An 18,274-nucleotide genomic window follows, 5' to 3' on the forward strand; every position below is an offset into this window, starting at 1 on the left:
TGAGAGCTAATGATCAGAGTCACTGAGGGAGTCGCTTGGAGGTCAAGTGAATTACTGAGGCATGCAGAGGCTGAGAGAAAGAGCTCAGAGAAGCCAGAGCCAAAGTGCCAGAGCCAGAGCTAGAGCCAGAGCCAAGAGCCAAGAGCCAGAGCCAAGAGCCAGAGCTAGAGCCAGAGCTAGAGCTAGAGCTAGAGCTAGAGCCAGAGCCAGAGCCGAGAGCCAGAGGGCCGAGAGCTTCAAGAGCCAAGGATAAGATGGTGTTCTAAGCCCACTGAGTTCTGTGTAAACCAGTGGAGTTGAGCATGGAGCTTGTAAAAGAACTATTTCCATAATCTTAGAGAGCCTAGTTGAGTTGACTAGAGCTCAAGGAGATGTAGCCCAAGGGTTTTGGGTGAACTCCATATTAAACTTGTTGTCTTATGTGTGATGTTAATTTGCTACATTGTTCCACTGTTATATGTTTTATATCAGTACATAGACAGTTTTAAAACAAACATAAGCATACACCTTATTGTCAAGCACATTATTAATTCTGCATTGGTTAATCATAGTTGTCTTGGGAATAATTAAGCTTTGGAAGTGGGAGAGGTTTTTGTAATTTCACAAGAAGCCTTTAGTGCCCCATTTTCAGATCAGAATGTCAATCCCAGTTGGGGATGGTTAGGCCTTGTCCTGGAGTCAGTTTTGATTTTTAATTCTTTTTGTCACATAATTTATGAATTCTAAAAGTGTCATTGAGTTCTCGGTAGTGACCTAGGATCTAGGCCTCAAAAAGTGGCTCAAATCCTAGAGACAAAGGAACAACAATGAGAAAAAAATTCCCTGGATGCATGCATACCCATGTTGTGGGAGCTTCCAGAGCCTCCTGGATGCATGCATGCCCAAATCAAGGGAGTGTTCGGGGATTTAATGGTCTAAAAATTTAGTTGGCCTCAGATGCTGGTTACCTAAGTGGTTGGGATGGTTCTTGGGAGTCCTGTTTCTGACGTGGAAGGTATGTATGGTGTGTTTTCATCGATTCCATTTCCCTAAGGTGACTTAGGAGGTTGAATTATATCATAGTAACTTCTTGTCACATGTTTACCCATGTTGGTCAGTTACTTGAGTAGATGTGGAAGGAGGGTGTTACAAATTTATTGATAATGAATTGTCAACCTTTGTGAACAAGATCAACTTGCTTAGTGTTGAAATATGGCAACAAGAATATTCCAATTTAATTTGTCCTTGAATTAAAATCAAATTTAGTCTTAACAACTACTTGGAAATAATTAATTAATTAATTTTAAATTAATTAGTTGGAGAAATTCAAGTTAGAAGTCTTTCTGAAGTCATGCAAGAGTTATCCCTTAAATTAAGGAGATAAGATTGAGTTATATTTGAGTTTTAATTAGTTAACTCAATTTATTGAGTTAAGTCTAGTTAAATTAGTTCCAAACTGTTTGAGGAACTAATAGTGAGTTAACAGTCAGTTGATGCATTAATGCACTCAACTAGTGCTACTCCAGTTAACTGAAGATTCCCTCATCAGAAACTCATGCATGTCTATTCTGAGAAAGACCCAGTTGAGATTAATGGTCAAGGACAGTTTACTACTAGTTGCATGTGTTTTCTCATGGAGAAAACTCATGCATGTAGTCAATGATTCATCCTTGAGGATTGCGTAGTTTTGAAGGCTTCTTTTTCCACTTGATAATAGGCTAATCACCCACAAGGAACATCGTAAGGAAATAGGAGCTTGGAGGGCAAAGAGGAAGGCTGGAGAGAAGCCAAGATTTCCTGTGAGCATCTATGAGGATTGTACTGAGAGCTAAGGCTTTGTGTAATTCCTATGTATTTCCACCATGTATGATAATACAATAGTGTGGGATTTTTATCTGAGACTTTCCCCAAAGTATTTTCATGTGTATTGTGCCGTTGATTCTCCTTCTTCTGGTTATATTGTTCAACTCGATCTTTAAGCTTCTGCAAATTGATAGTAGAAGTAGGTTATAGTATTCTGCTTTGATTTATAATGCTTTATCGGGTTAACCTATCACAGATTTTCTACATGGTATCGGAGTTGTGAACAGTATACTGAGAAGAGAATTTGAAGTTTGATGTTTGGGGTTGCAAGTGAAAATTGAATTCATATCATACTTCAAGGTTGGGCAATGGCATTCTATGGCTTGAGACTCAAGTATTCCTTGGAAGGTAGCTTGAATTACATAGCATGGAAAGATAGAATGGAGGATGTATTAGAAGACGGCGACTTGAAGGAATTCATTGATCAAGAAATCCCAAATACAGCTTCAAATAATGCACAAGAGTTGGTTGGGTGGAAGAAGTGTGTGGCGAAGGTGAGACGGATCATCCTTGAGGGAGTTCAAGACCATATTGTCTCAAGTCTCCATGGGAAGGATACTCCATTTTCAATGTAGAAGACATTGAAAGACCTCTACTAGAACAGTAGCGACCAGAGGAAATTGGCACTCAAGGATAAGCTTCGAAGAATCAAGATGGAGAAGGGCAATACTATTTCCACATATCTGAACAAGATCACCACCTATAGAGATGAGCTTGGAAGTGTGGGAATAACTACTGTCGATGATGATATGGTGAGCCTCGCTCTCCTTGGCCTTCTAAAGAGTTGGAATAGCTACCAGGACTCTGTGAATGGAAGGGAGCAACTACCAGATTGGGAACGATTGTGGTTGGATCTTATGCAGGAGGAGATCATGAGGAGCACATGAGATGGTTCTTCATCCAAGAATGATGATGAAGAAAATCTGGCCTTAGCAAGTAAGGCAAGGAAATGGAAGGGGAAGGCTTCCCATTTCAAATCAAATTCTTCTCATGGAGGGAAGAAGGGTGACATTTCTAAACTAATATGCTTTAATTGTCACAACATGGGACATTATGCAACTAATTTCCCATCAAAGAATTCCAAGAAGGGATCCTCGAAAGGATCAGAAAGTGGGGCATTAGCCTCTTAGTTTGAAATGGAATTTACCCTCATCACATGCATGATGGCATCCATGATGGGTTGTGTCTGGTATCTTGACAGTGGAGCCTCATTCCACATGACCGGTGATAAAAATTTATTCAGTGCCTTAGAGGAGAAAGACCTCAAGATGCGCATAGAGATGGGTGAGGACAAAAGGTATAGTGTTTCAGGAGTGGGCATGGTTGCTTTTCAGAGAGAGAATGGAGCTCCTCTCACCTTGACAGATGTGATGTAAGTGCCTGGACTGAAGAAGAACTTGGTATCGGTCGCAATGTTGGAGGACAAAGGCTACGATGTTGTCTCCAGTAAAGGAAAGGCATTCCTAAGACACATAGCCATGGGTCAGGCTAAGAGGATGGGGATTCAGGTGAAGAATCTCTATAAACTAGAGGTAGATGATTGTGCAGCATTGAGTATGAAAGCAGAATTGGTGCAAAGCCAAGACATTGGTGAGTTGTGGCATAGGTGGTTGGGCCATTTGCATCATGGGGCTTTTAAGTTAATGCAGCAGATATCTACAGGACTTCTCAAAGGTAAAATTGAGCAAGATGACACATGCAAAGGTTGTACCTTGGGAAAGTACACTAAGTCTTCCTTTGATGATCGAGATAGTTGAGCAGAGGCTATCTTAGAGTGAGTTCATACTGATTTGTGTGGACCATTCTCGACGGCATCCACAACGAAGCAAAGGTATTATGTGATTTTCATTGATGACTATTCTCATAAATGATGGATTTATTTAATGTTGAAGAAGGGCCAAACATTCACAAAGTTTTGTGAGTTTAAAGCTTTGGTCGAGAAAGAGTCAGGGAAGAAGATCAAGGCCTTGAGAAGCGACAACGATGGAGAATATGTCTCTCAAGAGTTTAAGGACTTCTGTGCAGTGGAAGGAATTAAATGAGATTTGACGACACCTCATAACCCACAACAGAATGAGGTCACCGAGAGGAAGAACAGAATTATTGTAGGGGCAACACGGGCAATGTTGCATGACCAAGGCCTACCACTTCACTTGTGGGCTGAGGCAAGCAACACATATGTATATTTGCATAATAGAAGCCTGCATCGCATACTTGGGATGAAGACACCAGAGGAAGCTTTCTCTGGTAAGAGACCAGATGTGGGTCACTTCATAATCTTTGGCTCATCGTATATTTCCATGTGAAAAGGATGCACGGAAGAAGCTTGAGCTCAAAACAGAGTTGGGGATATTTTTGGGATACACTGATATACCTCACAACTATCGGTTGTACTTGCCTACTAGTCGGAGGACAGTGGTTCACAGATATCTCAAGTCTAATGAACAGAAGGCCATGCGAGTTTCCCTTGAGAGGGAGCTCCAACTACAGGCTGTGGAGGAACTATTGGTTCCTAAGGAGGAGGATCCTCAAACTAATGCGGAGTAGCCGCATGCAGAGGTTCCAGGAGTGGAGACATCCACTCAAGCAGAGTCTTATAGAGATGGACGGAAGCGCACAAGAGAAGATGACAGATTGTTGGAGGATGCGAGAGAGAATGTGGGAGCACCATCTTCTCAGCACAGACAGAGGAGGTCACCTGAGAGGTACACTGGATACATGGCCCTTGCTGGGGAATGTGTTGAGACTGAGCCATCTTCCTTTGAGGAAGCAGTGTAGCAGCCGATTTGGGTTGATGCTATGTTGGAGGAGTATGACTCCATAGTTCATAACAGTGTCTGGGACGTGGTTCCAAGACTGGAGAATAAGTCAATTGTGAGTTCCCCTTGGCTTTACAAGGTAAAACAAGCTGTTGATGGTAGTGTGGAGAAGCATAAGGCAAGATTTGTTTCCCGTGGCTTTTCACAGGTCGAGGGGATTGACTATGATGAGACTTTTTCTCCCGTCACAAGGATAGATGGGTTGGAAGATCCATCAGATGGATGTGAAGACTGCATTCCTCAATGGCCAAATTGAGGAAGAGGTGTACATAGAGCAACCGAAATGTTTTGATACCTTAGATCATGAGTCACATGTGTGTCGACTCAAGAGAGCGTTGTACAGGTTGAAGCAAGCACCTTATGCTTGGTACACCAGGATAGACAACTACTTCACCGGGTTGGGATTCACAAAGAGTGAAGCGGATGCGAACCTGTACTACATCGTGGTGAAAGGTAAGTTGTTTATCATCATACTTTATGTTGATGATCTCATATTGACTGGTGATGATCAATTGATCGTGTCTTGCAAGGAGGACCTTGTAAGAGAATTCAAGATGAAAGACATGGGTCTCATGCATTACTTCCTTGGCATGGAAGTGTGGCATAAGGATGGGGAGTTGTTTGTGTCTCAAGGCAAGTATGCCAACGAGATACTCAGGAGATTCCACATGGAGAAGTGCAAGCCCATGCAGACTCCTCTAGCAGGTAATCGAAGGAAGGAGGTTGTTACTTCAAGAGAAGTGGTAGAGACTACTATGTACAAGAAGCTTATGGGTTCACTGATGTACTTAATGAACACACGACCAAATTTTTGCTATGAGGTGAACCAGATGAGTCAAGTGATGGTTTAGCCTACCAAGATGTTCTAGAAGGCGACAAAGCATGCATTGAGATACCTCAAAGGCACATCTCAGTATGGATTATGGTACAGATGGACAGAGGGAGTGAAGCTACAGGGCTTCACTGATCTAGATTGGGCAAGGAGTCCATCAGATCGGAAGAGCACATCAGGAGGGATTTTCAACCTTGAGTCAGTGGCAGTTTCTTGGTATAGTAGGAAATAGAGGTCAGCTTCATTCAGCTCGGCAGAGGTAGAATACATGGCTGCAATTCAAGCAGCATGTGATGCCATCTGGATGTGGAAATACTAGTTGGTTTGTTGATCAGAGGATGGATCCAACTGTGATCTATTGTGATAATTAGAGTTGTATCAAACTCTCTGAGAATCTAGTATTTCATGATAGGTCCAAGGACATCGACATTCGGTATCGTAATCTCAGAGACTGTGTAGTGAGGAGGATCATGTTGCTGCAGTATATTTCAACAGAGGAGCAAGATGCTGACATTTTGACAAAGGCATTGTCAAAGTGTAAATTTGAGTTCCATAGAGATAAGATCGGGGTGGCTGATAATCCCTTTCTTGTTGAGAGGGAGTGTTGAAATATGGAAACAAGAATATTCCAATTTAATTTGTCCTTGAATTAAATTGTGAATTAAAATCAAATTTAGTCTTAACAACTACTTGGAAATAATTTATTAATTTATTTTAAATTAATTAGTTGGATAAATTCACGTTAGAAGTATTTCTGAAGTCATGCAAGAGTTATCCCTTAAATTAAGGAGATAAGATTGAGTTATATTTGAGTTGTAATTAGTTAACTCAGTTTACTGAATTAAGTCTAGTTAAATTAGTTCCAAACTATTTGAGGAACTAATAGTGAGTTACTAGTCAGTTGATGCATTAATGCACTCAACTAGTGCTACTCCAGTTAACTGAAGATTCCCTCATCAAAAACTCATGCATGTCTATTCTGAGAAAGACCTAGTTGAGATTAATGGTCAAGGACAGTTTACTATCAGTTGCATGTGTTTTCTCATGGAGAAAACTCATGCATGTAGTCAAGGATTCATCCTTGAGGATTGCACAGTTTAGAAGGCTTGTTTTTCCTCTTGGTAATAGGATAATCATCCACAAGGAACAGTGCAAGGAAATAGGAGCTTGGAGGGTAGAGAGGAAGGCTGGAGAGAAGCCAAGAATGCCTGTGAGCATCTATGAGGATTGTACTAAGAACTGGCTAGCTATGAGAGCTAAGGCTTTGTATAATTCCTATGTATTTCCACCATGTATGATAATAGAATAGTGTGGGGCTTTTATCTGAGACTTTACCCAAAGTATTTTCATGTGTATTATGCCATTGTTTCTTCTTCTTCTAGTTATATTGTTCAACTCGATCTTTAAGCTTTTGCAAATTAATAGTAGAAGTAGGTTATAGTATTCTGCTTTGATTTATATTGCATTATTGAGTTAACCTATCACATATTTTCTACACTTAGCAACTTTCAAAGGACACAAGAGAGCCTCCTAGAGCCTAAAAGACTAAAGTAGATCAAAGTTGATCTAATAGAATCAAGATGTTAGAGGAGGCTATTGTTGATTGTGCAAACATTGTCAATAAAAGGAGAAATGCACTTTTCTAGGCCATTCAAGTTGTCAAAAACCTCAAGGGCCTCCACATGATTAGAGACTCTATGCTTGTTCGTAGAAATATGCTACATGAATAGCTTGACATTATTAATACTTTAATTTATCCCAAATTCGACAATTAGATTGATTTCTTGAAAGGTGAGATTAAAAAGTGGTTAGTTATATTTGTAAACTATAATTAATACTTGTTATCTAGAACTACATAGTTGCAAGAAGATGCCCAAAGTATTGAGGAGAAATATTCAAGTAACATGTCAAGAAACACATAATGGTTCGTCCAATGAAAGAATATATCAAAGAATAGCTAAATAAATCACTGCAAGATATCATTAATTTGTAATAACTATCAAAAAATTAAATTAATGATATCCTTTAGGAAATATAATGGAGCATTGACATCGATAATCGATGAATATTGGTATCGCTTCCTTCAAATTATTTCTATGTATGAAGATTTATCTCACCTTAGGATTGTTCCAAAGTACTCTTGCGAGATCCTTCCAATTGCATGGTGCCAGGATTCGATACACTTCAATGGATTCTTCAAAAACAAAATTAGTTGGTCAACTATACACTATAGGTTCACCAACACACTCTTTTGTCGAATGATAGAAAGTGTCACACAGAACTTCACTCGATCTTCATTATGCTCAACTCCTCAACAACCTTGCATTACTTCCCTTCAACAACACCAACACAGCTCCACTCAATCAATCTGTCTTACCACAATTCTCTACTAGTCTAGTGTAGGCACTTTCCTCAAACACACATATAACTTCAATGATATTTGGGGACAATCTATCACACCAGTCATGACATAGATCAATGGCTTTGGTATGCTCTAACACTTCAAATTCACCTCACCAGAATCAACTCTGAGCTTATGCTATGCCCTTCCCTCATTGATTTCAGTGATGGTTCTTAACTCCTTAACAAACATGAAACTCAACATGAAGTCTTCCATGCTCACACCAGAATCACTCGGCTCTAGCCTCATGCCTCTCAGTCTTCTAACCTATGCTATGATACCAACTCAGAAAATGAAAGACAAAAAATGAGGGAGGGTTGCAGCTCACTAGTGAGCGCTCACTCAAGAGACTAGACCACACACACACACTTGTATTCACCAGGCCAAAATACTCTTACATATATAGGATTACATTCTTCTTGATTAGATTCCTAGAATATAGGAACTAAGAACCAACAAAGAATAATTAAGGAATTACTACAAACAAAATTGTAACAACACATAACAAACACTATTATTAGGAGAATCTTCAAATTTCTCCATTATTATTCTAATAGGAAAGTACGCGTGAATCTCCATTATTAAAAATATGATTACATGCTTTTTTTTAAATGTATATATTTATAAATCATTTATTAGCTCATTTTAAAATTAACATTACTAATATTAATATTAATAATAATTTAAAATAAAGTTATAATTCAGTTAATTTTTATGAGTTTTAAATTTTGGCAATGTGAGATGTATGATGAGGTAAGTTCTTTGATGTCTCTCAACACTTACCAACTATTTAATTTATATGGATGGACTAATTTAATTACCAATAATTTAATCAACGCCTCTAGCTAACTTGAGTTCATCATCCAATCATAGAAGAAAGGGCTCTAATGTGGCTTGAGGAATGAGTAATGATAGACACCCTGGTGGAGGAGATGGAAAGGATACACCTCCCAATGTGGTCTTGGTGTTAGGTGTAAAATTATGGACAAGTGTTCCAAAATATTACTCTTTATGGCTGGTGATGAAACTAGTTAACAACAAAATGAAAAAAGAAAAGATAGCTCCAAAACCCTACAATCCTCAACAATTAATTTCAAATTTATGTAAAATATTAGAGAAAACCTGCAAAAAGTTTATGGAACCTGAAAATATATGCCAAAAACTATAGAAGATAACACAATGCAAAAAAAAAGGGAAGCCAAAGGGCGCCGCTAGGGTTTGATCCAGGAACCCTAGTCCTAGGGTCTAGCTGAAGCAGATGGCGCAGAGAGGACAGAGAGAGTACAGGCTACGGGCTAGCTGGCATCTCCATCAAGGACGGCAAAGGCAGGTTTCGGCAGTTAGTGACAGCTGGGAGCAGGTTGGAAAGTGGTCTCTACGACAGCGACAAACGGAGTTTTCCCTGCCCTGAAGCTGCTCTTCCGGTTTCCTGAACACGACGGTTTGGTCACGGTTTCAATCTCGTGAAGGTCTTCAAACTTGGTGGTATTACCCTGAAACGGCACCCGGTGGCGGTTTCGGACAGTTTCCTCTTCGGGCTTCGAGCGTAGGTCGGTTACAGTTTTTTACGGAGCGTTTTTAACCATGGTAAATTCAAATGACGCGGTTGCACTGGACCCGGCTCCTGAAGATATTCTCACTGTTTGGGGCAAGGAAGTCACGGAGAAGAGTATTAATGAAATTATTGGGCAACCGAACAGTTTCCCTGGTGTGTTTTTTCCGGCAGGTGTCTCGTGGCGGCATAACCCGGTGAAGGGGCTTCTGGAAGAGAGCTTGGAACTCTCAAGCAGCTATGGGGGTGGAGGAAGACTCACGGAGCCTTTAAGCCCTCACCATTACCTCGGCATACAGAAGGAGAAGGTCGGCACCTCCCCCGTTGGTAAGTCCTCCTCTCCGTCAAAAAATTTTGTTTCATCGGGCGGTCTCGAGGATATAATCAACTCGCCCCAACTTCATGGAGTATGGAGATCGGTGGGTGGCGTTCAGAGTGTGGGGAAAGTTGGGGGAGAACAGCCCTCCCTGGAGAATGTAAAAAGAAATCTGATTTCGAAGGACCGTCTGCCGGGTCTTCTTGAAAGGGATGAGGGTAATGCGGGTCAGTTCCATTCTATGCATGAGGGGGTCTTCTCAAACCATAAGCAGTGCGAAAATTCTTTGCATGAGGGACACTCGGCCCTAGGAGAAGCGGGCAGTCCTGTGGAGGGTCTGGTTGATTCCTCACTGGCCAATGAATTCCAAAACCCTAAGGACAAGGGGAAAACCTTAGGGCAGGAGGAAGGCGATCTACCTTCGCCTACTGTCGAAAAGAGCCCGGAGCCGGCAACCGAGAAAATAGAGGATAAGAGAAAGAAGGCGAAAGCGTGGAAAAGGAAGCGGGTTTCAAATCTGGTTTTGGGCATGGATGTCCAGGTCGAAGAAGCTTTGGAGGTTGCCGAGTGCACTCTTGTGGGCAGAGCAAGAGGGAGGTACGTATCTGGAAAATTCCTAAGACAATGGGCTGAGAGCCAATGGTTGGAGACCCCAGCAACGTCTTTCAGAACGGATACGCTGCTTAAAGGATGGTTCAGGGTGAAATTCGATTCTAAGGAAGCCATGGAATGGGTGGAAGCTCGGAATTGGGCGTTCAGGAGCAGACCGGTCTTTTTCAAACGCTGGACCCCCATGTTTGATGCAGCAAAGGAGAAAGTTGATGAAATTCCTGTTTGGGTTCGGGCCCCAAATCTCCCGCCACATTTATGGGTGGACTCAGTCTTCAAATCGATAGGGAATCATTTGGGTACTTTTCTGGATGTGGATAGATCCTATCTCCATACTTTTGAAAGAGGAGTTGCAAGGATCCTGGTTAGACTCAATCCCTCCGAAGGACTAGTGGAATCTTTTCCTCTGCAATACAAGGAGTATGTCTATGAACAATTACTGGATTATGAACTCTTTCCTTTCAGATGTCATGTTTGCCATGAATACGGGCATTTAGCGAGGGACTGCCCTTTGGGGAAAAGAAGAAGGGGATTTCATCAGAAGGAGGAGGAATGGGAGGACTTGCTGGGATCACCCAAATCCCAAAAGAAAAATGAGGAAGTCCCTGAGGAGAATCTCCAGTTCGAAGTTCCCTCCTCACAAGGGGAAGAGGATGTGCAGCAGAAGGAGGAGTGCCTCAACCATCGACCGGATGATCAATCAGGTCGGGAGACCCCTGCGGCTGAGAAGGCTGGTCCTTTGGAGGATCCAGCTCCCGGTATGCAGCCCCCTTCTTTTTTGTCCCCTGTTAATTTTGTTTCGTGCAATGATGATTATGTGGCAACCTCTTTTAAGTTACAAAACTCAGAAGATCTCTCACATAACATAGAGTGTCTGTCGGAAGCCATCCCGTCCTTAAATCTGAACAGTGAGGTGTTTCCAAAGAATAATATGGGAAAGGGTTGTCCTTCTGTCTCTCGTACCTATAACCTAAGGTCCCTCCATAAGCCCTCTCCTCTCACCAATGATTTTCAGGAATCTGTGGGTGGTCTAAGTCCTGAGTCTTCTAGGGGTCCTTCAAAGAAAGGTAGAGGTAGAAAATCTTTGTTATCAAAGACTCAAGTCAAGGCAAAGTTTGATGTGGCTGATGGGAAGCAAATGACGATTCCTGGGGCGCTTAGAGCAGCGAAAACCCCTGAGGCGGTTCTTAAATGATCTGTATGTCCTGGAATTGTAGGGGTTTAGCTAGTAAGCCCAAAAAACTAGCACTGAAAGACCTCATTTCTCGTCATCATCCGGATGTTGTTTTTCTTCAGGAAACCTTGGGTAAGGGAATCGATGTTGAATCTTCTATGTGTTCCCTCTTACCGGGTTGGTCCTTTACTGCTCTCGACGCTGCTGGTCATTCTGGAGGCCTTGCTATAGGTTTCAAAACCGGGAGGTTAAAGATCCAAAGCATTTGGGGCTCGGATCATGTTTTGGGTTTGGAGGCTCTATCGTCTGAGTTTGACCAGCCACTGCTGCTTATTAACATCTATGGTCCTTGCCAGGGTAGAGTTTCTTTTTGGAATAATTTTTTGGCAAAAGAGATCCTAAGGAACAAAAATTTGGTGATTGGGGGGGATTTAAATTTCTCCTTGGGACTGGCGGAAGCTTGGGGACCATCCGTGAGGGAAGATCCATTATCAGATTTCTTCTCAAAGGCCCTTCAGAGTGCAAAGCTGATTGATGTAAATATTATAAAGACAAAGCCGACTTGGAGGAACAGAAGAACGGGCGAAGATAGAGTAGCTAAGAGGTTGGATCGTTTCCTCATCAATGAAACGATGGCGACTTTTATCCCTTTGTTCCGTCAATGGGTGGGTGAGGGGGGAAACTCGGATCACTTTCCAATCTACCTCGAACTCACTAAGCCCCCTGCAAAGCCGGCTTCCCCTTTCAAATTTAATGCCTCCTGGCTTCAGGAGGAGTCTTACCAACAACTGTTCAAAAGCACCTGGAGACATTTGGGGCCGAATTCTCAGGTCAGCAGAGGAGGTCATTTTATGGAAAATTTGAAGAGACTTAAGAGAGCAACCATTGATTGGGCTGCTGAGAGAAGAAGGAAACAGAATGAGGAGCTGGTAAAGATTGAGGAGGCTATTGGGGTTCTTGAAGACCCTGATTCAGATGCCTATGCGTCCCAGGAAACAAAAGAGAAAATTCTGTCTTTAGAAAAAGGTAAAGCAAAGATTTTGTTGGAGAAAGAAGAGGAGTGGAGGCTGAAAAGTAGGGCCATTTGGCTAAAAGCAGGGGATGAAAATACAAAGTTTTTTCATAATTATGCAAGAGGGCGAAAAATAGCAAACACCATTTGGAAGATGAGAGACCCAGATGGAAGGGAAGTGTCCTCTTTTGAAGCAATTTCTTCTTTAGGGAAGAATCATTTTCAAGCCCTCTTTTCAAATCCAGGGGGGATCTCCTTGTCGGAAATTATTAGAACAGCTCAAGCATTTCCAAGGATGGTGGATGAAGAAGATGCAGAGCTTCTCTTTAGGGAAGTGGACAAGGAGGAAGTCGAGCGTATTATAAAGACAATGCCTAAGGATAAAAGCCCGGGACCGGATGGCTGGACGATAGAACTTTTCACTCATTTTTTTGATATTATTGGTGATGAGCTTACCGAGGTGGTGGAGGAGTCTAGAATGAAAGGAGAAATCTTCAGCTCTTTCAATTCCACCTTCATAGCACTTATTCCAAAAAATGAGAACCCCTCCTCTTTTGAAGACTTCAGGCCTATCTCCCTCTGCAATACTATTTATAAGATTATTGCAAAGATCATTGCAGTACGCCTGAAGCCCTATCTATCTGAGTATATCTCAAGTGAACAGTTCGGGTTCCTGGATGGTCGGCAAATTCACGAAGCAATTGGAGTTGCACAGGAAACCATCCACAGTATCAGACAAGCAAAGAAGAAAGGGGCTGTTCTAAAAATTGACCTGTCCAAGGCCTATGACAGGATTGACTGGTCGTATTTAAGATTACTCCTGACCCACCTGGGGTTCAAAGTAGAGTTTATAAATTGGATTATGGGGTGTATTTCAAATGTCAATTTTGCGGTCCTGATAAATGGGGCGGCCTCCCAGTTTTTCAAAAGCCAGCGAGGTCTGAGACAAGGGTGCCCGCTGTCTCCTCTGCTCTTTCTCCTGGCTGCAGAGGGGTTGAGCAGACTGATCTTAAAAGCAAAACAGGCGGGCTTGTTTACAGGTTTGGAGGTTGCTGTAAATTTATTCATTTCTCACCTATTGTTTGTTGATGATATTTTGTTATTCTTAAATGGGAACCTAGATGAGGTAAAAGTTCTTAAAGATATTATTGACCTATTTCTGAAAGCCACGGGACTTCAAGTTAATCACAGAAAATCTCATTACATTTTGGAGGGCTTCAATAGACATGAGGTAAGTGCAATTACTTCCATCATGCCATTTGAAACCTGTCCGATGGATGAGCCTTTCAAATACCTGGGGTTTTGGCTGAAACCATCATCTTATCACAAACAAGATTGGTTCTGGTTAGTGACTAAGATTGAACAGAGGATTTCGCATTGGAGCTATAAGTGGCTCTCTCGAGCCGGCAGACTGACTTTGGTCAATTCAGTCCTTCAAGCCATCCCTGTGTTCTGGGCAGCTCTGACATGGATTCCCAGAGGAATTATTCATAAAATCAGGCAGATTTGTAGCAGATTTTTGTGGTCAGGCTCAAAGGAAAATGTTGTGCTCCCCTGGGTCGCCTGGGACAAGATTGCTAGACCGAAGGAGTGGGGAGGATGGGGAGTAAAACAGCTGGTGGATTTCTGCCAATCCTTGGCGGCAAAATCAGGTTGGCGAATTGTTGTAGCTGAAAACCTCTGGACCAGGGTTGTTAAAAGGAAATATATTGATCCAACCCCATTGGAAGACTGGATAAGAAGCCCAAACAAAAAAGGGAGAAATTGCTCGGTCATTTGGAAGGCAACAGTGGACGCCTTTAAAATCATTGAACAAGGATTAGCTTGGCAGGTGGGGAATGGTGAATGTGTGCGAATTGGAAAGGACCCTTGGGTGGGGTGTAATGAATTATTTGCTCTTTCTCCTGGGTTGCTGGAACACCTAGCCTCTAAAGGAATCAATCAGCTTTCTCAGATTGCAAACCCGGGATTATCTTCAATTTGGGGACAGGGATGGAAATCAGCTGAAGACTTGGATCTGGATTTTCGTTGGCAAGAAGAATGGAATGCTTTCATCCAAGAACTTAAACGATCGAATGTCAGATTAAAGGATGTTCATGATTCCCTGGTCTGGGCTCATGCAGAAACAGGCCGTTACTCTCCAAAGGCCGGATATGGTTTTTTGATGAGTAGAAAAGGGTGGGAACCCCCGGTTTGGTGGGCAAAGCCCCTCTTCAAATTAAAATGTCCTAAAAAAGCCAGATTATTTCTTTGGTGTGCGCTAAAAAATAAAATTCCCACTTGGGACATTCTACAAGCCCGTTTCCAATTGGGGCCAAGCAGATGTCCCCTTTGTAAGGAAGCCTCAGAATCGATTCACCATCTTTTTGTCAGGTGTCCTTTCTCCAGGGCAGTTTGGGAGGAGATTTTCAAACTTCTGAAATTCTCAGGGAGATGGGAAGGGGATACTTTATCTGCTGCTTGGGATTACTGGTGGGATCACTACCCCGATAAAAATTTGAGAAATCTTCCGCCCATTGTTTGTTGGGGTATTTGGATCTCCCGAAATGGATGCATTTTCAACGAGAAGCTCACCCCTGCACATGTTATTGCTCTTCAAGCATCAGCTATTTATGCTAGTCTCCCTGAACCTGAGGCCTCTACTTCTTCAAACAGGCGGGCAGATTTTAATATCAGAGAGGGCATCCCCTATGCTTTTTTTGACGGAGCTGCCCAAAATAATGTCACTGGGGCCGGAATCATTATACATCTCTCTCCTTCACATTCCTTAAAAGCCTCTGTAGGACTTGGGTCGGGCACAAACAATTTCGCAGAATTATCTGCCTTAAAACTTCTCCTGTGCTGGCTCATCCATAGAAACATCCTCACTGTTCAGATTTTTGGCGACTCGGCAAATGTGATTCATTGGGTCAATGAGAAATTTATATGCAGAAATTATATGTTGTTCCCCCTGCTGGAAGAAGTAAAAAGTTTAAAGTCTCATTTCAATAACTTCTCCATTGCTCATATCTACAGGGAAAATAATGAAGAAGCCGACCGGTATTCTAAAACAGGTCTGCAGCAAGTTCTGGGAGTTTGGAGGATAACGGAGCAATCTCAGGACCTGATCCGTGTGTCGGATCACCCACCTTTTCCTTAGTCTTTTTTTATTCCATACATCTTTGTGATGTTTCGTTTATAGATGATACTGTGTTTTGGACCGACTGTTTGGTTCAAAGTTTCGGCTTTAAGTTTTTTTTTTTAAAACTCATAGTTTTTTTGTATTGGGCTGTTTTCCCGTAAAAAAGGAGGCCCAAGATCTCTAGTGGACGTTTCTGAACTTCTATTTTTGATATGGCCGTTTCAGGCTGAAATCTAGGAGGACTCAAAAAGTCCTTTGGTCAAGAAAGACATGGACAACTATGATAACTCAACAGAGATAAATTTCTCTGTGGACCTTGCAAACAGAGGCTGAATGTTAACGCATTCCTTTTTGTAGCTTTTTTATTACTTCATTAATAGAAAAGCGTGGTATTTTTTCCTTGGAAAAAAAACACAATGCAAAAAAAAATGATTTTATTAATCAAATATATCACCAGTGGAGTAGAACATAAATGAATTGGGTCTTTACTGTCCTCCTCCATGGGAGAGTTCTTTTGTGTCCCTACGCTTCAGATCGATACATACTCTCTTCTTTGGTTTATGGGGGAAAAAGAATACAAAGGGTAGAACTCAATTTGGATATCTCAAGGGTTATGTGATCAGACTGACAATGACAATAGTGATCATGTGTAATTAGTGAGGGAAAAACTTCTCTATTTATAATAAAATGCTATATTAGACTAGATCTAGTCAAATAATAAAATATTTGGTTGACAAGATCAAGATCTAGCCATTCTTGAGTAATTTATTATTTTTGAGAGAGAAAAATATTAGAGAAATGCTCAATAATCTTTAGTTACTTAACTAACTCAAAAAATAATGATTAATTGAGTTAATTAAGAAAAGTGGGTGAAATAATTAATAAATGAAAATGATTTATTAATTATTTCTAGGAGATTAGGTAAAAGTAACTTAGACATAATTACTAAATAATTATTTCATAGGAGAAGCATGTAATGAGTAAGGAATATTAAATAAATAATTATTTAATAATTATTTCAAGGGATAAAAGTGAAATGATTAAGGAGTGATAAATAAATAATGATTTGTTTAATTATTCCTATGGATGGGTGAAAATATTCTTAATTGTTTTTACAAAATGGCTAAATATGAAAATAACATAAAATTGATTTAATGGATTTCTAGGTTATTTTCAAGTGGGTAAATTAATTAATTATAAATAACTTAGGAAAAGTGGTTCTCTAAATTATTTCCTAATGTGAAAGTGGGTTTTAATGCATAAAACTCATACTATGTGGTATATTTTGATCAGCTTAGTGGGAAATGGCTAGGTGATCACCTTTTGGAGATAACAATTGGTAATATCAAAAATTATTGAATCATCCAAGATAAAAAGATCTAAAGAGGCTCAACCTACAGAAGAGCCAACATATATGGAAGTTGATAGTGTTCCACTACCTAATTAAGTTACATCTTACATGGTTGAAACCCAAAGAATGATTCAAGAGATAGCAGAAGAATTAAGCATCTTTGATGACTAGCCAAAACCCATCCAAGATGTGCATTATGATCGAGGTAATAAAAAGCTAAGAAACGAAAGAGTAAAAATTTAAAATAAAAAGGTCATTAATCATTCAAAAATAGAAGTGGACATTATTGAAATAATAGAAAATGGACCCTTGAAGTTACACTATACTATTGGTGATGCTTTATCCCACGTTGTTGTAAAAGAGGAAATCAAAAATCTAAGATTAAGAACTAGAATAAAGAGTTTCTTAATCCAACACCCTTGTTCATGACCACCTTAGCTGAATCGGATTTATGAAGGAATGAAATGAAATATAGATATAAACAAAAACAAAGAGGTGCAACAAAAACATAACTTCAATTCATTAATAACAAAGTACTAAAAACTGTTTACATGCAGAATGGAAATAAACTAGTTGAGGTGATGGTAGTGTATCTCTGAGAAGATATGTGGAGGCTACATGCCTTCTAGATTGTGTTACAATGAGGCTCAAAGGAATTTTTATTATTGAACAACAAAGGGAAACCTTGAACAACCAAAACCCTAACCTTAGGAGATGGAACACCAAGAGTTTTTTGGCCTCATTTGGGTCGGTTGGACAACCAACTTCACGAGGTCGTAACTTGGTCATATGATCTTTGTTTGGAATGTATGATACCTTTTTAAAAATTTCTCTTCGAGTACTACAACATTTGTTGCATGCTTGTTGTGGTACTCAGAAAATTGTCATTTAAGGGGTCAAAATAACTCTGGAATTTTAGGACCCGAAAAATAGATAAAAATAGTAAATTGTGCTATAACCAAGGAAACTGATGAAACCAACTAGAGGTCCAGGTGGGATAGGCAAGTGTTCACAAATATCCACCTAAATCATTAGCTATCAAAGAACTTAATTCTATGGAAAATACATCTGGCATACCCCATCAGATAGGAAAAGTGGCACACCTACTAAGAAGAACCAGGTCATACATTGCAACTGACGCCAATAAGAGAATGGAAATTGTTGAAGAACTATGGGAAATCACTCTAAATTTGAGGAATTTGGCGCAGAGAACTATTCCATTTTTTTATTATCTTAAAAATGATC

The sequence above is a fragment of the Pinus tabuliformis genome, chromosome 3_2, assembly GCF_031772625.1.
Source record: "Pinus tabuliformis cultivar Carrire ecotype Pingquan chromosome 3_2, CPIR1, whole genome shotgun sequence".
Taxonomy (NCBI): Eukaryota; Viridiplantae; Streptophyta; class Pinopsida; order Pinales; family Pinaceae; genus Pinus; species Pinus tabuliformis.